At 36.9% G+C, this 25,790-nt stretch overlaps 1 pseudogene; it reads right to left on the bottom strand.

The window, feature by feature from the left end:
- Window positions 1-21,928, bottom strand: part of LOC132507979 (metalloendopeptidase OMA1, mitochondrial-like) — a 42,644-nt pseudogene extending 20,716 nt beyond the window's left edge.
- Between the last annotated feature and the right edge of the window lie 3,862 nt (window positions 21,929-25,790).

Raw genomic sequence — 25,790 nt, forward strand, 5'->3', positions numbered from 1 at the left:
TTAAAGACATTACAACTTAATGTATGGGGAATATGTGGATAATAGTCATTAAATTTAGCCTCACATATATTATATATATATGAACCTATATAATATATGAAAAAGGATGTGATAATACAGGTTTCCCCCACTATCCGAAAGTAGAGAGTTCCTACGAAACCTTTCCTGAACCAAAATGGCATAAAGTGAATAAGCAATTACCTTAGGACACCCCTTGCTAACAAATTCACAAAATAAATTGAGATAAAGCACAAATGCCCACAGACACAGCTTAAAGCTATGGCAGCTCAGTGCTGAGATGCTGAGGGTAGTTCCCCGGGGAAGGAGCTTGGCGGGACCACTCTCACTGCATGGGGTGTGTGCTGCCTCTATAGCAGCTCCCTGCAAAACAAATGGTGAACACTATTTTCACTTTTTGCCTTTTGTTTTTTGTAAAAGTGAAGATGCCCTTTGGATGCCCTTTCTTTCAGTTAGTGAAAATAGGTGCTAATGCAGATATTTCATAAAAGCGAAGTGGTGTAAAGCAAACCTACAAAAAGAGGGGGATACCTGTGAAACAGTAGGGAAGAGAGCAGGGCACAACCTTTAAAAGAATGATACAGCCCTAGGCCATGACAAAGACTGGTTAGAACCAGCTGGGTCCCTGATGGCAGAAGATTTGTCTTCCAGTAGACCTTGAGCCTCATTATACACTCATTGTAATACATTAGCATGCTAACTGACACACCCACCAGTACCAGGACAGTTCAGAGCTAACCACAAAAGGCCAGAAAGTGGGCAGTGGCCCAATTCCTGGAAATCCCTGCCCTCTTCCCCGAAATAATTGGAATAATCCTCCCACTTGCCTATGAACTTACCCAGCCCATAAAAACTAACCACACCATATTTTGAGGCTCTCTAACCTTCTGAGATGGCCCACACTCTGTCTGAGGAGTGTGTTTCTCTCTAAATAAATCCACTTCTTACTTATCACTTCGTCTCCGAATTCTTTCTCAACGAGGCAAGAACCTTAAATTCACCGAGAACACCTGTAACTGCTTTTCCAAATATAACAGTAACAACTATATTACTTTTTGAAATTTACTCAAAGATGCATGTCCATTTTCTCATTCAAATCTCTATTCTTATTAACCCAATTTCAAAACAATAAACTAAGGGTAATAATAACTTATACAGTGCTTGCTATGTAGTCAGATATTCTTGCTAAAGCATATACATGTATAAACTTACTTAATCTTCATGAAAAATCTTACAATATAGGTATACTTCTTTTCCTTAGTCCAAAGTAGGAACTGAATCTTAGCTAAATTTAGCTTAATGTCACAAAACTACATAGTTGCTTACCTTAATACCCTTTCTGCCTCCTTCCCACATCCTGTGGGAAATGTAGAATGGCAACAGTGGAACCAACCTCTGTAGAGCAGAGCCAGGGCACAAGTCTGGATCCTTGGATAACCTTGTGAAGTGGAAACATTTACTCACATTGGACCAACCACCTAATTTGGGGCTGTTACATCTAAGGAAAAGAATTTTTTATCTTATTTAATCCACTGTAATTACAGGACATTACCTTGTGCTCTAACAAAAAAAAAACCATGGCTTCTACCAAGTATTTTGCGGAAGGCTAAGAAGTTCTTAAACCAGATAGAACTGAAGTTTCAGCTAAAAGAAAATCCTCATAAGCAACATCATGGTCTTGTCACAACAGCAAAATCCTGGCTTATCATTTCTATAAGGAAAAGGTATATACTCTACTGAATGTACCATGTCTCAGAATCTCAGTATTGCAGGCTCATATATCTACTTTTGTCATCATCACACAAAGAACAGACACATCTGTTGAGTTAGATTAAAATGGTCCAAGATCACGAGATTGGTGTATAAAAACAATGTCAATTTTTGAGTTTACAATGAGAAGTCACTGTCACACAATCAGAGACACTCAAGTTCATGTAACCAATTTATTTTCTTTGCAGAGTAAAGATAAACAGGATGCCAAATTGTAATCAGAAGCTACTGCACAGTTTTATGAGAACTGGATATACTCAAAGTCTATATAATCAGCCCCATGAGTCCCTGTAGGCAGATGTACACCGGAAGCCAAATCTTAATCAGAAGTTGCTTCGTGAACATGGAATCAGATGTAAGGAGTTTGATGATTCAGGCGTCACGTGGTACATCTCACAATGTGATTCTCTTGGCAATAGGAGCAGATAAGCTATGGTCCATCTTTAGCTAAAATCATTGTCACTATGGTAAGCTATCTCCACTTCCAGATTTGGAGTGCCTTAATCATGAGGATAAAAAAACTCAAAGTGAAAACAAAGGCTAACGATTGCCCTTCACTTCTACACTGTTTCCACTTCATGTTTTTTGCCTCCTTTTCCTTTGATTCCTCTTTTGATCTACTTATTCTATTTTTAGCTCTTATGTTATTTTGAACTAATGTCATACTTTTGCTACAGTCATATGAGTTGATTTACTGCTTAGTTATCAAAGGGCAATCTTGTTTCAATCATTTCTGCATCTGGAGGGCCCATTAATAGAGGGCCCAGGTATTCACAATAAAAGAAAGTTTTTCAGAAGTTAATTTTTTTTTACTGGAGTAAAGTTGCTTTACAATGTTGTGTTCGTTTCTGCTGTACAACAAAGTGAATCAGCTATATGTATAAGAGAAATATTTAGGTCAGGTACTATGAATTACCAGAATTTTATCACTCCTTCTTAACCCTATTCTGAGATTTAACTTTGTTTTCTTTTAGCTTTCTTATGGCATTTGACTGTGTATTGCTTTATAATTTGGAAATTTTTATACCTTTATAATTCACACTTCAGTTTACAAGTGGCTTAAGGGGAATGGCCGTTGGTGATTTAACACTGCAGTTGCTTCAACACTTAAGACAATGTCTTAAAAAAATAGGTTCAATTAACATTTGAATAATTAATTCAGTTAAAAAGTTAATAAAAACAATTGAGATGAAAACTGTGCTAGGTTCTTTCTGTCCATATCCCATAACTAGAGGAGCCTGGCTAACAGGATAACAATGTTTCTAAGTCAATACATATCACTTTATACAAATGCTGCAAATTACTCAGAGGATAATAAAAATTCATATAATTGTGCATTACATCATCATATGTTAACATTACCATCATGATAATGGACTAAAATGAGCACCTAAAATATGTATTACCTCAATTATTTTCCCCAAATGTTTTGAGGTGTAGTATTATTATCCCCCTTTTCAAATACAGAATCCAAAACATAGAAGGGGAAAGTCACACAAAATCCTGTAACCTGCTATTTCTTTCTCTTTTTTTAATTGACGTAGAATTGACCTACAACGGCTATGTTAATTCCAGGTGCACAACATAGTGATTCAATATCTCTATACATTATAAAAGGATCACCATGATAAGTATAGTTACCATCTGTCACTATACAAAGATTTTACAGTATTATTGACTGTCTTCCCTATGCTGTATAGTTCATCCCCATGACTCATTCTTTTTGTAACTAGAAGTTTGTATCTCTTAATCTCCCTCACCTATTTCACTCAGCTCCCTCACCCACCTTTCTTCTGGCAACCATCTCTTTGTTCTGTGTATCTATGTGTCTGTTCCTGTTTCGTTATTTGTTTATTTTTTTTGTTTTTAGATTCCACATATAAGTGAAATCCTACAGTATTTGTCTTTCTCTGTCTGACTTATTTCACTTAGCACTATATAATTTGGGTCTATCCAAACTGTTGCAAAAGACAAGATTTATATTTTTTATGGCTGAATAATATTTATATATGTATATATATTATATGTGTATGTGTGTGTATAGATGTATATGTGTATATATATATATATATATCTCACATCTCCTTTATCCATTCACTGATAGATGGGCACTTAGGTTGCTTTTATATCTTGGGTATTGTTAAAGAAAAAAAAATGCTGCAATGAACACAGGTGTGCATATATCTTTTCTAATCAGTGTTTTTGTTTTCTTTGGAAAAGTACCCAGAAGTGGAATTGGTGGATCCAACGGTAATTTTACTTATAGTTTTTTGAGGAAACTCCATATTGTTTTCCATAGGGGCTGCACCAATTTAAATACCAACCAACAGTGCCTGAAGGTTCCTTTTTTCCACATCCTCACCAACACTTGTTATTTATTGTCTTTTTGATAATAGCCATTCTGACAGGTGTGAGGTAATATCTCATTTTGGTTCTGATTTGCATTTTCCTGATACGTGATGTTAAACATCATTTCATGTGTCTGTTGGCCATCTGTATGTCTTCTTTAGAAAACTGTCTTCTCAAGTTCTCTGCCCATTTTTTAATCAGGTTGTTTGGATTTTTGATGTTGAGTTATATGAGTTCTTTGTGTATTTTGGATATTAACCCCTTATTGGGTTTATTAATTGCAAATATCTTCTCCCATTCGGTAGGCAGCTTTTTGTGTTGTTGATAATTTCCTTTGCTGTGAAAAACCTTTTTAGTTTAATATAGTCTCATTTGTTTATTTTTTCTTTTGTTTTCTCTTGCCTGAGGAGACAAATCAAAAAATAAAATTGCTAAGACTGATGTCAAAGAGCATAGTGCCTATGTTTTCTTCCAGGATTTTTATGGTTTCAGATTCCACATTTAAGTCCTTCATCCATTTGAGGTTCTTTTTGTACATGTTGTGAGAAAGTGGTACAGTTTTATTCTTTTGCATGTAGCTGTCCAGTTTTCCCAACACCTTTTATTTGAGAGGCTGTCTTTTCCCCGTTGTATATTCTTGCCTTCTTGCCATAGATGAATTGATCATGTAAGTGTAGGTTCATTTCTGGGTTCTCTATTCTGTTGCACTGATCTATGTGTCTGTTTTTGTGCCAGTACCATGCTGTTTTGATTACTGTCACTTTGTAGTAGAGTGGGAAATCAGGGAGTGTGATATCCCCAGCTTTGTTCTTCTTTCTCAAGATTGTTTTGGCTATTTGGGGTCTTTTGTGTTTCCATACAAATTTCCAAGTTATTTGTTCTAGTTCTGTGAAAAAATGCCTTTGGTATTTTGATAAGGATTTCATTGAATCTGTAGATTGCCTGGGATAGTAAGGTCATGTAAAGATATATATTTCTATACATAAATGCAGTCTCTCCACCAGAAAAACACCTCCTTTTCCTGACTTCTTAGCTTTAATAAAAAGCATTCTTTCTGCCATATTAAGTTGATTTATTGTTTCATTTATTTTTCTTTTGCTAGGTTTTAATTTTCATGAGGACAGGATAAGATATTTGTCTTGTCTGTTGTTGTTTCCCAGAGAAAAAAGATCCCACAGTGCCTAAGGCATATTAGTCACCCAATAAACATTTGTTGAATGAGTCAATAAATTTAGAGTTTCAGAAAAGTGTAACAAAGAATATTTTATCCATTTAAAAATTGAGGTGGAAAGAGAAATAAAATGATGTAATAGATTTTTATATTAGTGGTTAATATTTGCGTTAGATAAAATGCTTCCATAGGGGTTTAGGAATATAAATTTACATTATGAGTAAGTTTGATTTCTCATAAAATTATCATACTAGATTATTAAATTTAATTGTAGGCAAAGAATCTGAGAATAAATAAACTGCCTTTAATCTTCTAGTCTCTCAAACTCTGACTCTCACAGTGGCTGGAATAAAAAAAAAAAAGAATTTCAGACAGTGGTGGATATTATCAGATATATTTTCCTAACAGGATACAGGTAAACACGTTTGGAAACTCCAGCAGGAGACCTCTAGCCAAGATTTGCTGCCATATGAGACCTGGGAAAGAGGATATTGGGCTAATCCTTGTCTGATATTTATGTGGGTGTCCTTAAAAGGGAGGAAGGAAATGGACTTTTTCCACAGCTGAATTCCAGATGTATCCAAAGGAACACATTTTACTCCTACTGATGTCAACTGTCTCCTAACTCCTTTCACTAATTATTACAGATTGGGCATTGTAAACCCGTGTCATTTCAGGCAACCACTCTCAATGTTCTTGGTGTATGGTGTCTCTCTGATCTCTGCTTCTTAGCTTAATAATAACAAGAATAGGAAAAATAACTGCCATGTAATGGGTATCTAGTGTTTGGCATGTCTTTGCGTACATCACCTACTGTAATCCTCATGGCAAACCTGGTAGTAGTTACTACGATCTATATTTTACAGATGATGAAATCAGGGGCCAGAGTTAGTGACTCTGTGAACTGTTTAGTTCAGTAGAGTCTCAAGCTGACGGTTTCTTGTAGCAGTGTTGCCTACAAAACCTAAGAGAGACATCCTTAGAAAATCAAGGTCAAGATTAAGTGTGAGCATGTGAATTTCAGTTTTTTCTTTCCAGTCCCTGTGTGTATGTAATGTTGAAGCAACAGCTCCATTCAAACCAGCCTTTGGACAACTGAACCATCCAATCAAGTGATCAACAAACTTAAAAATAAATGAATTGTCAGTTTGATATTTAGAGTCAAAACATACAGTTTACAAACAACATATCCTTGGTTTCATTGGTCTTAGCATTGCAGGTGATACATAATTATTACATAAATTAGAACTACCATGACTCTTGTGCCTTCCGTATCTTATTTGGTCTTCTTTACATGACTTCAGAGATTTGATGGTTAAAAAAATATATTTATCTTGTCCAGCCAAAAATGTGTTTTCTAACCTGCTATTTAAAAAAGGTTTCAGACCTAAGAGGCAGGGAGATGGCCAATTCAAGCCTTCTTTCAAATGTTTGGGTTTTGAGACAGCCAGTGCTATTTGCCAGCTGGAATGTAATTGGATTTGGGAAAGGATAATTTTCACCATGAAACTTGAATAAGTCATTACTTTAGCCTTCAAGACCCCTGATAGAGATCTAATCCCAAAACTCCAGAGAAAAAGAAACTCTCCTAAAAGGAGAATGGATTCACTGGAGATCTGATTTCTCAAAGAATGTGATTCTGAAGGATTGATCAGTAAGACACAGATAATGCCTTATGCCATGATGATTCTCTAACCATTGATGGACAATTGTTATTTTCATCCTGCATTATTCACAATATAAATCTCTGCCTGGCTGCCAGTCCTCACTTACCACTGTTTTCCAAATCCAGAACAATTTCAGCCTCACTTGTAGGCCTGACCTGTCTTTAGGGATTTTCCTAACTCAAGATAGAAGAGATATAACTTGGGACTCAGCCTCCAGCTCTGACTGGGTACTCAGTTCTACTCTACTTCTGAGACATGGTCCATATTCGTTCCTCATATATGGTAACAAGATTCCTCTTTTGTATCTTGTACTTGTTTTTATATTTGGGGACCTATACCTCTAAAACTGGGATCTGAATTTATTCTTTTCAAGCCAGCTTCCAGGAACTAAAGCTCTGGCCCGGTTCCTTGCCCGTATGCCTGAGGCATTTTTACTCAATTGCAGATTTTCTTTGATACCTACCAAGCTACCCAGATTCCTCACAATTATTTGCTCTGGATTCCCATCCCCTCAGTAAGCCCCTCTATTTACTTCCTCCAATCTCTATCTCATAATAACTGCTTCCTGAATACCGTTTTTGTAATTAACTTTTTGCATCCGTGGTTATGTTGATGGACTGGACTTACTCATGGTACCTGTGGCTGCTCTCTTTCCCGTGCCCATCTCTCGCAGAGCACTTGTGTTTGCCCTATTCCATTGCATCACTCAACTTTGGGTAGACATATGACACATAGGGTCCCATAAATCCTAACTGCTGAATATGCAGACAAATATCCCATTCTGGTCAGTGAGTGGGATTGCATAAGCCCACATGCCATATAGCACTGCTGGCACAGTTCTTGCAGGAACAATTCCTCTTCCTGGAAATAATCACAACCAGAAGCATTAAATTTTGCAACACCCTGGGAAACCACTGGAACTATTCTGTGAGAGTGAGGAAGATATCAAGTATCAGTCCTGGAATCATCTTTTCTTAGAACAAAAAAACTGTTGTTTGTGCCATCCTGATCACAGCAATTTTTCCCTGCATATTTTGAAAAAACACATATGCTTATATTATTTTAGATATTTAGGTGTATGGTGCCTAAATTTCCCAATTCAAATTATGAGGATATTTGAGCAATGGAGGTGCTTGCTTCTCCAGAGGTCTTTAAAATTAGGATAGGTACTCATTTATTTGCGATTTAGAACAAAGGCAAAAATTCTACCCAAATTTCTGGCTCCATATCAAGCCCTGTATCTGTAGGTTGCATTTTGAGGTGTTCATTTTGGCTCCTGAAGGTCTATTTTACATATAGAATTTATCATTAAAATTACAAAAATTATAAATAAGTTAATATATGTAATATATATAGACATATTTATACATATATACACATATATGTGTGTGTAGTCACAGAACATTTTACCAAGTGCATTTGCATATAATATTTCATTAAACGTCTCAAAATTCACTGCAAATTAAATATTATCTCCATTTTATAGATGTAGAAGCGGAAATCTTAAGTGAGTTGATTAAAATCTCTAACAAAACCAGGAGCTGATTTCAGGTACTGTAGTTCCAAATCTCCCATTGTTTCCTCATATTCCACTTACCAAGCTTACTGCCTTAGCATCACCTCTCCCTATTAGGGTCATCAGTACATAGTATGTTACACTTTGAAATACATGCTATAAAAGGAAGACTCAGACCAAACCTTCAACAAAGCATCCAGTCTGGTAAGTTGTAATATTTTATATTTCAACTATCCTTGAGAAAAAAATTATTAACTGCCTAGATAACCTAGGATGGAAAATTTTATTTTTTCCCCTTACCTAGAATGGGAGAGGAAAGTAGCAGAATCATCAAACATCTGTTCTTGAAAATGAAGTACTGATATTTCATTTCTTTTTTAACTTAGTTTTTCAGACAATACATTTTGTTTGGGCATTTATTAAGTATTAGGCACAGTGATAGAAACTGAGAATACAAAGATAAGAAAAAGACAGCATCTCTTCTGGGGTTGTTCATAGTTTAGTGATGAATGCTGTAATGCTTTTAATAGAGGGGTCCACAAAATGTTCTGAAAACTTCAACGGGGAGAATGCCACTCTATTTTTGGAAGTATAAAAAACTGAATTGAGTAAAAAGTCACTTAAGAAAAGAAAAGAAGAAAAAAAAATAAATCTGTTGAGTAAGGAATTCAGATTGAAGGAAGTCCATATATTAAGGCTTAAAATAATGCAATTATCAAGAATATTCTGGAACTGGTGTGTTGTGGACAAAGAAGGGTTATACATCAGTCTGTAAGTTAGTTTAGGCCAAGAAGAATCACAAATATCATTCTGAGATTTTTCTACCCATTCCAACAGTTCATACGTGGAAGCATCGAAGGAGATCCTGAAATCTTCTGGCCAAGTCCCTAAATTTGATTTCCCTCAAAAGCAGAGCCTGAGACAAGGATTGTGTTACAAATAATTTATTTGGGATGTGATCTCAGGACTCAAGGTGAGGGAATGGAGAGGGGAGGAAGGGAAAGGAAGAAAGCCATTAGTGGATGTCAAAATGAGTTGGTTACCACTGTGACATCTAGGGCTCAATCTGGCTTGGGATTCACTGGGAGATGCAGAATAGACCATAGTGTTGCCCTACCAAGCGTGAGGAATCTGGAGCATTCATCTACACTCTCTACTCTTCATCCACTGTGGGTAATTCCTAGGGCATTCTTCCCAGAACTTCTGGCTTGACCTAAACTAAGAGCATTCTCATTAGATAAGCCTTTAGGTGGAGAGGTAGAGGACATGTTAGCTCCTAGGAGAGCCGTGTATAGGTGATCTCTTAGGTGGGCCTGTAGTTTTATAGGACTACAAAGAGGATCATATTTATTTCTTTACAAAGTGTGAAACTAGCCTATTCTATCTGGGAGGCAACAGTGGAGACCCCCTTGAAGAGGCTGTGAATTTTAAGTCATTAGGGTTTTCTTCCTTGTCATCTCCTTCAATGAGTCTGCCTCCATGGTAAATCTGAAACATGCCCAAACCATATCATCCATGATAGAATCCCACTGCCTGCTGAGAAGGTTAGTTTTTAAAATCTGGGGTATCCTAATTGCAGTCAGCAGGCTTCCTTTGAATGCCTATGGGGCCTGGGAAAGCAAACTGTGTTTGTTATTTGTCCTCCTTGGGATATACAGTATCAAGAAACAAGGCCCACCTTCCAAGGCTTCAATCTCTTTTCTTGCTCCAGATTGCAAATGACATCCTTGTGTGGGATGCATTAAAATCCTTTGTGTCCTGGTATCAGCCGGAGGCCTGCTCAGTGTACACCCTGGCAGCTCTCATAATGAGGAATAATAGGCAACATGTTTCCTTAAGATTTGTTATCTTTTCTCACTCAGCCCCAGCCAATGGGTCTGCTGGGCATTTTCTGAGCCCTGCTTTGGTGCAATAATGTGGAAGGCGAGATAGTAGAGCAGCATTTGTTATGGGATTCCAGCTGCAAACCTAACATCTGCTGAGTATTCTGTAACTTTCTTTGAACATAATTAAATACAATCACCAACCTTCCCCTTGGCCTCCCACCATAGACCCCATTAGAAAAGGGGAAGAAACTGACATCAAACGTATGTGGAAAATGCTGAACAATGAAACTAATTCAACCTCAATTTACCCATCCATTTCTGCTAAAGAAGCATTTGAATCATTATTGTCCTGAAAGCCTTTCTGCTTTTCTTCCTTTCTTTTTTCCTTCCTTCCTCCTTCCCTTTCTCTCTCCTCTCTTCTCTCTCTCTTTCTTTCATCATTTTCTTAAACAAATATTTATTAAGTACATTCCAGTACCCATGCAAGATAGACATCTGCCCTTATAAGTTTAAAGTTATTTAAAACAAGTTCAGAAACATAGTATCATGATTAGTGGGAAAAGCATTGACTTTGTAATCAGATGTACCTGGGTATAAATGCTTCTCAACTATTTCCTAATTATTTCACTTCCCTGGGTCTCCTTTCCTCATGTATAAAATGGCAAATGTTATTTTTTTAAACTCACAAGGTTGTTGTGAAGTATAAACTAGTTAACAAACCATAACACATGAAGCAACATATTACAGCTTTTCTGCTTGTCTCAGAACAAGTCCCTTTGTTCTTTGAAAAGAGTTAGACACTCCCTGTTTTCTGAATAAATGAGGAGGGGAATGTTAATCTTTTAACATTTTAAGAATATACGACTGTCTCTGGCCAGAAGAATATATTCCCATATTCATAGAAACAAACAATTTCAGAGTCAGAAGGGACTTTTACTCTATATAGATGAGAAAATAAACAACTTTAACGAACATGCCTCAAGTCATACAATTAATTGAGGGTTGAGAGTTGGCTGAAACTCAAGTCTTATGGCTTCTCTCCCAGTACTCCTTCAACTCGCTGCTCTAGAGAGTCAATTTGAGAATATAGGTGACTGGCCCAACGTGGAAATGGAGAGTCTGTTGTAATCTCTCTCTTACATCTGCTACTAGATTCCGTTTTCTTTTAAAAATATGTTTGTAACGTAATTATGACATTTTTGTGGTAGAGAACATTGATTGCTCATAGAGCAGTCATCCCCATCCTCTTCTTTTCTGAAATAGCCTTCATTCCACATAGAAGCTAAAAAGGATAGCTTCTTCCTTTCCCAGTCTCTTCAAAAGCTAAGATATGGGTATGAAATTAACGTCAGCTGATGGTACATGAGGGGATGGCTGATGCTGCATGGGGGGAATGTGTTCTGTTACTTACAACTTACAAGCTGTTTATTAAAAATATATATGCAAAAATAGTAAAACTAATCTATAGTGTTAATATTTTGATTTTGTTACATTTGTTTGCATGTCTTTGCATATACGCACATCTATGTGAGCTCAAACATGTACATACATATATATACATGGTCACTTGTAAGTAGTATTTTGAAACTTTTTCGTGTGGTATTACCAATTTCGCATACAATTTAAAATTCTTCTACACCATTATTTTGGCTATACAATACTCTAACTTTTGACTAACTGGATGTTTATTTAAGCAGCTCCCTACCATTGATCATTAAGCTTATTTCCAACATTTTATATTATAAACAACATCTTCATGACTACCCACAAAACTAGAGTTGTCTTTCTTTCCCATAGCATGTTAGTTTTCTCAAAACTGCATTTATAATGGCATTATTTTACTGAAAAGCCCGGCAAGAGCAAGTTACTTTGGAAAGTTTTATACTTTCTAAAGTGCTTTTATATTCATTGTCTCTTTTGACCCTCACAGTGATCTGTTGAAGGTGATTGGGTAGCTATTATTAACTCTATTTTTTAGGTGTAAAAACTAAGGATTACTGTTTGATTGGCTTTCTTAAGAACTAAGCTAGCATGTGGCATGTCATTAAAGGTTCTTTTGACTCTAAAGTATAGTATCTTCTATCTTTCTTTTCCTTTTATCTTCCTACCTGTCTGCTTTCCTCCGTTTTTATTATTTTTTTGACTAAAGAAAACATTATCTCTGCCCTTGAGTTGCTTATAATTCACTGGGGGAGAAAGGCAAGTAAATTGACATTTACATTATTTTGTGAAAAATGCAACTATGGGAGAATGAAGGAGTAGCTCTTAAATCAAACAGGAAAAGCTTCCTAGGAAAAGTAAAATTTAAGGAGAGATACTCCATATCAAGCTCATAATTCTCACTGAGGTGTTTAAAATTCCCTCTAATCAATTATAACCTCACTTTAAAATCTCCACTTCTTTGGAATTATGATATTACATTCAAATAAGGAAGAGTCCCTCCCTGCCTTTGGCCATCGACACTGCCCTCATCCTAAACTCCTTGACTATACCAGCCCTCCTTCATTATGTATACAATCTGTTGTCTTATGAATACTTATTCCACTTAATACAATCTTCCCAAACCACCCCCCTCTCTAAATCCTACTCATCACATAAAACCCAGTTCAAGATTTATGTCTTTCATGAAACCAGAATCAGCACCTATGGCTGTGCCTGAGAAATACAGAATTCTCATATAGTTGGAGAAGACTATAACCTTCATTCTGTAAAATTTTCCATTCTCTGACCACAATTAAAGAAACACTAGATTGCTTACTATTATCAGTTATTGTGCCTTGGACCAGGGCTACAGAGATATTTAGGGTATGGTCACTTCTAAGAGAAGGTCATTGTAATAGTCCAAGGATAGTGAGATGGTAACCTTCTGAGAAATGAGTTCTGTATGTGTCCCCTTTTCTTCCCTTCTACAGATTTCTGTCTTTCTAGCTTTTTGATACAGGTGAGTATTAAATGATAGTGGTCTTGCATCTGAGTTTTCATAATCTTCTCAGAAGCTTAGAAGAGCTTCACAACTAGGACAAAATATCAGAAGGCTGAAGAGATGCCACTCAGAGGAGATTGAACAAAGCTGATATAAAAAGAGGCTGCCTGAGAAGGTGCTGACTGACAAAGACGTCCATTCAATGGACTTTGCCTTTGGAAGCCACTTCCCCTGGATTCTCAGAGATCTCTTTTTTTTTTTTAATTTTATTTTATTATTATTTTTTATATGGCATTTTCTTATTAGTTATCTATTTTATACATATTAGTGTGTATATGTCAATCTCAATCTCCCAGTTCATCCCACCCCCCCACCCCCCACTTTCCCCCCCTTGGTGTCAATACGTTTGTTCTCTACATATCTCAGAGATTTCTGATAATGCTTGGCAACACTGTTTTGGAAATGGTATTTAGATTTATGTTAATAGACTTCACTGTAATTAACATCTATCAAAGCATTCAGGGGAATTTGGAACCTTTACCTTCTTGGCATGAGATCAATGCAATAGAGAAAAGGCATTTTGGTTGACAACTAAGCCAAAGTCCCAGAAATATCACTCAAGAACTCGGGATTTTGGCACTGAAAACAAAAGTACATAAATATATTGCTGAGGGCAATCTCCATAAATTGGATTTGAGTTGCCAAACCATGACGGAGGGCCAAAAGATAGGCAAGTTATGCAGACCATTAGAAGTTAAGTGGGCAAATATAAATTTAAAAAATTGATTACAGGAATACTTTGTTTTCTGAAGAACCTGACCTGTCCACACAGAGAAATGCATTTAATTTTATAATAAATATTTGCATTAGTAATCTACTGTTGCAAAAAAACATTACCACAAATTTAGGGGATTAAAACAACACACTTTTACTATTCCAAAGTTTCTGTGGATCAGGAGTCTGGGCGCAGCTTATCTGGATTTTCTGCAAGGCTGTAATCAAGGTGTCAGCCGGGCTCCATTCTCATCTGGAGGAAAGACTGGGGAAGAATCCACTTCTTCCACTTTGTGAAGAAGTTCACACAGGTTTTTGGTAGAATGTATTACCTTTTGTAGGATTGATGGCCCTAGCTTCTTGCTGGCTGTCAGCTGGAGGCTGTCCTCAGCTCCTAAAGGCTGTTCATAGTTCCTTGATATGTGGGTTTTTCCAACTGACCTTTTAATTTATCAAGTTGACAAGGAGAATATCTAGAGCCAGTTGACTAGTAGAGTCATATATTTTAACATAATCATGGGAGTGATGTCAGATTCATCCCTTTTGCCATATTTTATTGATTAGTAGCAAATCACAGGTCCCTCCCAAAATGCAATAGGAGGAGATTGAACAAAGCTGTAACCACCAGGAGGCAGAGATCATGGATATCATCCAGATCTGTCTGCCACTATAAGGAATAAAAGGTTCATGGTTGTGTATGGATACACTAAGTTCTAAACTCAAGCATCATTTTTAAATCTATACCTTTCTTCTCTGGACTACTGCCACAGTTTCCGAATTGGTCTCTTAGCTCCTAATTTTACTCCTAAAAATCATCCTCCAGAGAACAAAGTTTATTTAAAATCCAGTTTTAACATGTCACAGACCTGCTGGTTGCTCTTCCTTCCCTAGTCCCCCACCTGCCTTCAGGTTAAATCCAGAATCTTTAGAATGGAACTATACTGAATGTATACAGCACCTCTCTTCAGTTTTACTTCTAGTCTCTTCAGCTCTGCTTCTTATCACACTTCTTATGTTACCCTGCATGTCGTATGCTATTTCTCTTCTTAGCCTTTGCATATGATCACTACTTCCCCTCAAATAACTTCCTTACCTTCCCTGGCATTTCCTTCATCTGGAAAATTCTAACTTGTTCTTTAAGAAAATGCTGGCTTCGTCTCCTGTAAGAAGCCTTCTCTGTTATTTCCTTGCAGTTTCTCAAATTCTTTAATACTCTTTGCATAGCTGAACAGTTTAGTACCAACCCACTATGTTATATTGATTATTTTGTTTTTCTGTCTCCTCCAACTTGTCTCTGGACAAATTCAGGGAAGAATTATGTTTTGCTCACTTCAAACTTCCTGATATTAGCATTGTACAGTGTCATTTGAATGAATCAATGCATTAACAAAATAGTCCTTGTCAGTAAATATATAATGTCAATTTTGGCTTCAAGATTTTTTTCTTGAATGCACATCCTTCGTGAGATATCAGTATGTTGTAATTTTAGTAGTAGCATTTTTCCATGTTATTGGGTGTTTGAATTTCACCTATCGTTTCAGAAAAAATTTTAAAAGCCATGAACGTTGGATTTTTGAGATACAAGTTGCAAATATTCCCCCTTAATTTATCTATCATTTAATTTTGCCTATTATGTTTGGCAATAGTTTTACAAACTTTTTATGAAGGTAAATATTTTCTTTTGATTATTTCCATGTTGTTATCTTCTCTGGTTGACACAGAAAATTAAACAGTTCATGTGCCAAAGTGGAAGAGGGAAATTTACTCATTCTTTGGTTAACACTGATACCATAATCAGAATAGACACATACAATGTAGTGGTTTAAATAAACATATCTTACAATGCCTTGCACACATCAGGTGTTCAATAAATATTAATTGTGTTCCTCCATTATTTTTAGTCACACATAATACCCATGTATTTGTAGGCAAATACATACAAACATAGAAACACAAACTCACCTATTCATATATTCTTAATTCAGAAACCGATCATGTTTAGGGGTTTTCTCAAAATATCACATTTTGCTTTTCAACATATATGGCTTAAAACAACAAAAACAAATGTCTCACCATTCAGTGGGATGGGTCTGCTGTGTGGTTCCTCTGCTGGGGTCACCTGGGGTCACATATGTGACTTCAGCCATCTAGTTAATTACCAGGAACTGGATGGTCCAAGAAGGCTTCACTCATATGTCTGGTGACTGGGGCTAAGTGATGTCTGGCCTCTCTCTCCACATGGTCTCACTGTTCCAAGAACGCAAGTGCAGAAGCTACAAGGACTCTTGATGTCCTTCTCAGAAGCTGTACAAAATCACTTCCACTGTATTCTACTGGTCACAGCATATCACAAGGTCAAGCCAAAGTCAAGGGCTGGGAAAAGAGACTTCTTGTGAGGAGCTGCAAAGAACTTGAGGCCAATTTTGATCCACCAAATTGTATAGTTGGATTTTTAGACCAAGTCCTAAAGGGGCTCTATTCAGTCACTTGAACAAGTATCAGAATACAAGAGGAGCTTAAATACAGCCCTTAGTGAGTCAAGGAAACTCCTTAAAAAGTGAATATTCTCCTGTTCATTAATCATTATAAAATGTTTTGTCGTGTTAGGTGCACCCTACACATATGGGAAACACTTGGAAATCTTAGGTTTTAAACCCCACCAACCGGTTTCCTTTTAAACTCCTAACTTTATGTATAGATATGTAGGTACTCATATACATAGAAATATATAAACATGTATTATTTACATATAAGCATACTGTTATTCACAAACTGTATATAAATGTATTCCCATAGTTAAAAATATTTTAAAGTTTCAATCCAACTCCTTTATTGTGATTACATAGAGGGGAAAGTAATTTATATAAATACAGCCTGAAAGCCTTTCAAAAATCCCCTATAGTATGGATTTTGGCTTCTCCCATCATTTGTTGATATGATGTGTATGATAAAGACCACACAGGATTTATATCTATATATTTTTTAAAATCACATAAAAATATAAAAGGAAAGGTTGAATGCTTTTTGCCAAAGTGCCACATTATGAAATATTTCAGTGTAGGGTATATTAGCAAAAACACGGAGTGCGTCTTTGGGTAAAAAGAACACAGATCAGTATGGAAAGACTTTAAGAGTTATGATTCATTTTTTGGAAACTTCAGCCATGTGCATTGTTAATCCTTTGTAGTTTTAATTGACCCTCGCCCTATATCTATCTTATTTCAACTTCCTGTATCCCTAAGTGTGGCTGCAAAAATATTGGGCTGGCCAAAAGTTTCGTTCGGGTGTTTAATAAGATGTTATGGAGAAATCCGAACGGACTTTTTGGCCAGCCCAATACTTTGATCTGCACATACTTTCTTCCTTAAGGAGCAACTAAGCAATCCTGTTAGGCCAGAGAAAATCATAAGTAACAGTGAGATACAGAATGACGTTAACAGGAGATTAACAAAGAACAGAAACTATTTTTTATGATGCAACCCTTAATTTAAAAAGCATTCATGAAGAAAGAGTTTTAAAGAACAACGAGATGAGCAAATCGACCACTTTTGAATTGTATCTATCACAGACTGTATATGTCAATATATCACAGATTGTTGTGTAGATTCCTCCAGCTTCTAGGGCAGCAGTTGGCAAATTATGGTCTGTGTTCCAAATACAGCTCACCCTCTGCTTTTGTAAATAAAGTTTTATTGGGACACATTCATTTGCTAATGTTTTCTCTATTGCTATTTTTGATATACAATGCCAAAATTGAATAGCCTTGGAAGAGATCACGTAGCCAGCACCACCTCAACAATTTACTGTCTGCCTCTGCACGCAAAAGTTCACTGATCCTTGCTGTAGGGCCTTGGATTTCTTCTGGCGAGGTGAATGAGAATCAGAAGTTGCAAACAGGGCTTCCCTGGTGGCACAGTGGTTGAGAGTCCGCCTGCCGATGCAGGGGACGCGGGTTCGTGCCCTGGTCCGGGAAGATCCCACATGCCGCGGAGCGGCTGGGCCCGTGAGCCATGGCCGCTGAGCCTGCGCGTCCAGAGCCTGTGCTCCGCAGCGGGAGAGGCCGCAACAGTGAGAGACCCGCGTACCGCAAAAAAAAAAAAGGAAAGAAGTTGCAAACAAAAGCAGGAGGCGTTTGTGGTTTACTGGGAAGAATATTTTTATCGATCATTGTCAAAAGGTTTGGGTTTGAATTTTGGTTGGCTATCTGTTGGCTGTGTAACTCTGGATAAGCTATTTAACCTGGGATTCTTCTGTTTCCAAAGTCTCTGCTACTTTATCTCTGACCTTAAAATGGATGTTGATAAACATCCTGGAACAACTTTCTGAGCTGTAAAAATGCCGTATATATGTGAATTACTATTAATTATAGTAACCATTTAATACTGTTGACCAAAATATTTTTCTTTCATACGCTTTGTAAAACTGCAGTCCTCTGTCTTCCCAGAGTAAGGTATGGTTGCAAAGGTGGCTTTTGCCAATGAAACAGGAATCAAAGTATCACTGTGTCCCTTTGAAGGAGGAGTCATTTGGTAGGATCTTGGAACATATTAACTAAAAAAGAAGAAAATCCAAATTAGGTGCTAACTTTAGTTAGTAATAATGTACGAATATAAGTTCATTAGCTGTGCCAAGTACATCACACTCATGAGCGATGTTAACAACAGGGAAAATAAGGTGTCGGCTGTATGTGAACTCTGTCGTATCTCTGCAACTTTTCTGCAAATACAAACCTATCCTCAAATCAAAAGTTTTTTGAAAAGATTATCTTGACCGGAATTCCTAGGGACTCATACCTTTTCTCAATAATCAGGGCTTTCGGGGTCATGCCAAGGTTGAGAATAAAATATTTCCCTTGCCCTTCACACATGTGTTAGCTTTATTAATTCATGCAAATGTATTAATTCATTCAAACTAATGGATACTATTAAATAGCTGCCTTACAACAGACCACATAGCAAACACTGCGCCAGGCACAGGAGGTATGGATTACAGAGCTTAATCAAATTTTAATTTTTTACTTGAAAAGAATAATAATCCTTGGGTCATTCTGAATTGTACTTGTTTTTCTTCCACTATCATTACTACAAAATATTTAGAAAGTAAAATTCTCAGTTTTTAAAGGGTTTACAACTGGGTCTACCAGTTTTTAAAGGGTATTCTCTGTAACAGGAAGAGTTCTTAGATTTTTTTCCTGCCAAAAGGAATGGATATAAACTTCAACCAGTCATCCTGGCTCAAAAGCAGAACAGAGGGGTCATTGTTAAGAGACGAAGATGTAATGCAGAAAGAGAGAGAGCAGATCAGTGCAGCAGACACAAGTAAATGCAATTCCCTGGTGATAAGTAATTGGCAGCAGACATGCTGCCGAATGTACTGAGGACAGAGAGAACCTTCTTAAATTCTGTGAATTTTAAACAAAGACTCCAGAGTAGTTAAAGACAGAGAATGAGGACTGAACTTCAAATGATTGCAAACTAGGGGATTAAGTATTCTCTGCAATCCCTGATATGTGCTCTAACACATAAAAACAGCACTGGAAATGCAAAAACAACTGAGGCATAAGGAAATGCAGCAAAATATGCAAAGTAGAAGAAGATAAAGGGGCTACAATTCTTAGTGCTGAGCAATTTGAAACTGTTAATACTATATATCATTTATATTTTGTTTTGTGAACACACACACACACACACACACACACACACACACACACACTAGAGTTTATAAAAATCTCAACTCATAGTGTGAAGTTCAATTAATCTAAAGTAACAAAATCTCCCCATGAAACATACTGTGTATATACAGGCTAGTTGGGACTCATCTGACAGTTCCTTTTAAAGCTGTGATTTAAGTTTTGCCAGATAACATGCTCTGTGGTGTTGTATGCATTCTCACCACAGCACTTAAGAGTTGGGAATTAGGAAACCCCATTTACAAATGAGGATTCTAGTTCACATAAGTAGATTAAACTACCAAATATAAGATAGCAAATTAGCATTGGATCCAGATTCAAACCCATCTTCCTAACAGGTACGACCAAAATTCTGATGGTCAGAGTAGGTGAAATGAATTCTGATCCCGTTATCTCCCATATAATCTGCTTTAGCCATAATTGTGCCTGTGTGGTACACTGAATCAATACATATGATTCTCACCAGTGAAACTGATCACGAGGAGCTGGTTAGAAACAGTAGAGTGGAGAGTCTGATTATTTGCCATGGTTTCTCGTGAAACACTAATGTTGTTAACCTGGAATGTGTGGACTGGGACTGAGTGGGATGACGGGCTGGCTGGGCCAAAAAAGAACTTTCTTGAGAGATAGCAACTTCCTCGAGAGACATCGCATCCTTGAGAGATAGCACAATTGAGTTAGCGGAGTGATGCTTGCATCATCCAGTAGGATATATAAAAGTCTTATCTTCCCAATCTACTACTTGTGCTGTCCTTTCTCTTCTCCACCTTACTGACTTTGGGGGCATTTTTATATTGAAAGATATCAACAATTAAAAAGCATATGGGACTCATTTGAATGGTTAAATAATAATAATAAAACAAATACTTGTGTAGCCAATACCAAGCCAACAGTTTTGTAGCCATTAAGATACATTTACCCATCTCTTTTCCTCCCTACGAGAGGTAACCCTAATCTTGAATTTTGTCTCAATCTTTTCCTGGCTTTTCTCTGTAGTTTTACCACTTACTATGTATTTGTATTTAATAAATTATTTAGTTTTGGTTGGTTTTAACCTTTTATGTAAGTAGGATGATCTTACACACTTATTTTAGCCATCGTATGTTTGAGATTCATTCCTGCTACTAATAGATAAATTCCTGTTTCCTGCAATTACTATCTCATTTCACGAACGCTTCAGTTTATTTACTCATTTAGCAGCGCTGGGCAGTTAGGGTTTTCCCAGTATTTACTAATAATGACACTGTTGCTGTGACTATTCGGATACCTGACTCCTGATCCATGAAAAAAAAATCTCCCTGCAAGTTTACCCAGGATATGTACCAAAGAGAGGAGCTGCTGTGTATCATGGCATGTACATGTTCAAATTCACTAGGTAATTCCACTTTTTCCCCAGAAGACTTGTAGCAATATATGCCCCACTAGCAATGGGTAATAGGTCCCCACTGTTCCACAGCCTCATGAACATTTTCTATAATCCACCTGCATAGTTTTACCAAATTGGTCCATGTGAAATACTGGCTTAGCGGTTTAAATTTTCTATTTCTCTGAGAATACAATTAAGCAATATTCTGTATGTTTATGGTCATTTGTGTTTCTACTTCTAAGGAATGCCCACTTGTGTCTTTTCTCATTTTATTTTCATTTCTTTCTTTCCCATAAATTCTGGAGAGGAGCTCTCTGTCAACTATATGTATTAAAAGTATCTTCTTCCTGCATGTGGCTTTATCACTCTCTTTGTGGTAACTTTTGATGATTAAGAGTTTGTGTTTTTAAATTTAATGTGGTTAAATTTATCAAGGTTTCCCCTTATGTTTTATATTTTTATGTCCATTTTAATTTCTTTCAATATCCCTTTCAGAGGGTTGTTTCTGGTTTGTAAAACTATGTTCCTCTATTGCGTAGGTAATATTTATAGCTACCGAAGCCTACTTAAACTCAGTATTCAAGTTTTCCTTTCAGTTTAATCCTTCTCAAAAATTGTTCTGACCTTCTCTTTCCCACTTTCCTGTCTGAACCTTCTTTGTGAAATATTACCATAACTAATTGAAAATTATTCTAAATACCTCTAGAGTCTAAATTAAGAATTACTTCATATTGGCTTAAATATCAGCTTCTTTCCGCCAACTATCCCTCACATCCGGTACACTTCCTGAAAGGTCAGGAACTTCAGGGTTCTCCTTTCTTCTGAAATCATAGCAATCAGGCTCCGTGAGTTCCTTCATCTCGTCTGTGGAGGAATATTTTATTTTAAAAAAAGAGAGAGAGAGAAAGAATGAAAGAAGGTTTTCTTTCTAATCCCACACAGAGAAACATTCCTTTTCATAGCCAGATCCACATCAAGATGCAATCATTTGTTCTGGTTTTTAATCACACTTGACTGAATTGTTTACCTTAAAAATGGTACAATTAAAGATATTTTCAGGTTTCTATTCAGCCATGCAATGTGGCTCTCAGCCCAGGCTTGCTCCTAACCACAAAATCTTCCACCAAACAATAGATGTGCAGAGATGTTTGCAATACTGATAAAAGATACAAATAATCTTCCACATAGTTTTTTCCTTGTTATGAAGTGAAGAAGCAGTACTCTGGAGAAGTCTTTGGGTTGCAATTTAGAAGATATATACATTCGTCCTTCAGTATCCATGGAGGATTAGTTCCAGGACTCCCCTGGATACCCAAATCTGCAGATGTTCAAGTTTCTTATATGTAAACTGGTTCTGGTTTCCATGCAGAGTGGTTAAATCCAGACATGGAACCCACAGATACTAAAGGTCGACTGTATTCTACCCTTAGTTCTCATGTTAGGATCACTCTCTGTGCCTCACTTTCCTCATCTATCAAATGGGAGTGTCGAAGTAACAGTTTTAAAGTCTTTTGTTGATGTTGTTGTTTAAATATGCATTTATTGTTTTAACTCTGTTTCTGGAAGACCCCATATTTTCAAATAGTCAGTCACTATATGTCCTTCTTATTAGGTAAGCAGTTTTATTAATGGACGAGGGGTAGTAAAGCCCTTCAGACCACCAGTATTTGGGAAGAGGGTTGGAGGCATTTCATCAGGTTGACTAAATATAACCAGGCATAGTATCTTACTCCAGAGCCTGACCTCCTTTACTGCCGTGGAAGAAAACAAACTTAATTCTGTCCAGCTGTTTTTATTCTAGCCATATTTTCATTGTCAGTGAGCTCAGACACAACTTACAATATTATTTTCAATATAAGTTGGCCTTGACTATATATTGGTACACCAAATTTCAGATTCACTTCCAAGGAAGAAAGCGTTTTGATTAAAACATGTTTGAATTTCGACCTTTTTACTAAATCTTTTTCTTTCCCTTTTTTCTCCTCCACACAAATATATAAAACAAATGTTCAAGTCCAAGACAAAGATAATTCTAAAGTTCTTTTTTCTATGTGGAAAGTATAGTGTGAATTAACATACAAATGCTTACTATGGGATAAGAGCTTAATAAATAGCTTCTCTAGTCATTCATCTAAAAATTTTTATTGAAGATTAAATTATGAAAATTGTGGCAGGCTAACTTTTGTCCCAGCTATCATAAAACTTCTCATGAGAGATAAAGACAATAAACTAGTTTTAGTGGGCATTATTGCTAAGTCTAGAGCTGTCTAAGAAATAGAACTTCATTTTCTAGAGCTTAATATTTGTTTCCAAGTCCCATTCTGCTGGAAGAAAATGGCCTCAGGTCTTCCCAGGGTTTTATGTCTCTAGAGTTATGCCACTGATCTTGGGTCACGGTGGGGACAGCACTATGGTCCTCAGCCCTGGTCTGGGTAGAGCCCGAGGATTACCATTGTCTGAAATTTATGGCACTTTGGGGGTTTGTAGTTTTTTTTCTGTTGCTTCTTTACTGTGTTTGGTGCGAAGTGATGTTTTGGTAGAGTTCCCATTTGCCTGGTCATTCTGTACAACCATTTCACTCACTGCGTCTTTATTGTTTCCCCAGCAGAGCTGCCAGGAAGTGGTCCTCTGATACCTCTTCATCTTGCTACTCACTTTCCCTACACAGGACATGAGAGGTAGGTCAGGTGGCTGGAATTTCTTTCTACTCTTGGGTGAATTCTTCTCCTTTCCTGTTTCCAGCCAAGACACCTGTTCTCTAAAGAGATCACATTTGAAACTAAAGGAAGAAAAGGGTTGAGTCATTCACAAATTGAGAGAAAAACGTGTGAGTAGGTTCAGCACGGTCTGGTTGTGTTTGGAGAATTAATCTAAATATACATTTTCAATTCTTTCTTCTAATATTCCCATGAGATGAGCACTTATGATTTTATTGATAAAAAGTAAAGCTCACTTTGTTAAGGCATGCCAAAAGCTCTCAGCTAGTATACAAATATAGCCATTTTAATTATAAAAATTCATAAGATTGAAAAGAAAAATAGGTGGGATAGGGTAGAGTGGGGAACCTGACCTTGGAGGAGAGGAAGAGAGTCCCTGAGAATAGATATATACCTGAGTCCTGAGGAATTGAAGAAGCAGTTGAATGAACAGTTGAGAGAAAAGCTTCAGATTGAGAGGATATTGTGTGTGAAAACCCTTATATGATAAAGAAGTGAAATGTTTGAATTCTAGTCACTAAGAAGACTAGAATTACACCATCAAGCATGCAGGTGGGTGGGCCACAAAGTGAGCCAAAAGAATAAGGCAGCAGACATACTGCCTACCCTTGAGAACAGGGATGAGGGTTTGGAACTTCAGATGGCTTTATGGTTACCTTAGTATATGATTCTAACTTCACCATAAAGCTAACACACCCAGGAAGGAGAAAAAGAAGAAAATCTGTATTAGTTTCTTATTGCTGTTGTGATGAATTTGCACAAATTTAGTGGTTTAAAAGAGCACAAATGTATCTTCCAGTTTTTGAGGTCAGAAGTCCAAAGTTATGTCCTTATGCGATCAAAGTCAAGATGTCAACAAGACTGAATTCCTTTTGGAGGCTCTAGCTAACAATCCATTCTTTGCCTTTGCCTGTCTCTAGAGGCTGCCTGCATGCCTTGACCCATGGCCCCCTGCCAACAATGACATCACTCTGACATATGATTCCACTGTCTTGTCATCTCTTCCTCTGACTCGGAGCCTCTTGCCTCCCTTTTATGGGAGGCCATGTGATTGCATTTGGTTCACTTGGATAATCCAGAATAACCTCTCCATCTCAAAATCTCTTTTACCATGTAAGGTAATAGTCACAGGTCCGGGATTAGCCCACAGGCATCTCTGGGGGACTATTGAAATGCCTACAACAAGGCCTACATAATTATAAAGATTTTAGAAAGAAGACTATTTATAAAATCAAATATATTACATTGTGTTGGTATCATGTTAAATGCTAAATAAATGGACTACTGGAACATTATTCAGGGGTAAAAAAAAAAATGGACTGGAATAGATAACAATGAACCGTATCTTATTTTACATAATGATTTACTAAAATATAAAGCATATATTGAAGAATGAAAAGGGGTTAGGTGACTGATGATTGATTAAAGACCTTTATTTTTTTCTCCCATAAACAAAACTATTTAGAGGAATAGGATAGTATCAAATGAGAAATATTTACTCCTTTTTTAAAGAAAGAATCCAGATAAAAGAGTGATAATTGATTTAGCAGATGTGTTGGATGTCTTCTTTTTGCCCTTGCAAATCTACTTTCTACCTCTTCCCACTCTGATCTCTGTTCTAGGACCTGACTTTCATGGACTAAATCAAAGAGTGCCCTTGTCCCCTGACTTCTGGTAGGGCTCATCCAATAGGGAGTCTCAGAAAGAAATTTTTAGGGTTAGGGGATTTATTTTCCCTGACACTGTCCCTGTGGGGTTGCTATGGACTGACTCATTCCTACATCTAAGACAACCCTCCCTAAAACCTCTCTCCTATTGGTTTCTCCTCATTACTCTTTTCCTCCATTCGATTGGGTCTCGCCTATCTTTTGTGGTTCCTTACACTGTACCCACAGCTTTGTTAATTTTATTAGATCCTCTTCAAATGATCTAATTTTGTAAAATCCATCTGTTTCTTGCTGGGTCTCTCATAGATGCAGCAGAACAGAGAGAACTATACAACTA

Source organism: Lagenorhynchus albirostris, chromosome 17, assembly GCF_949774975.1.
Source record: "Lagenorhynchus albirostris chromosome 17, mLagAlb1.1, whole genome shotgun sequence".
NCBI lineage: Eukaryota > Metazoa > Chordata > Mammalia > Artiodactyla > Delphinidae > Lagenorhynchus > Lagenorhynchus albirostris.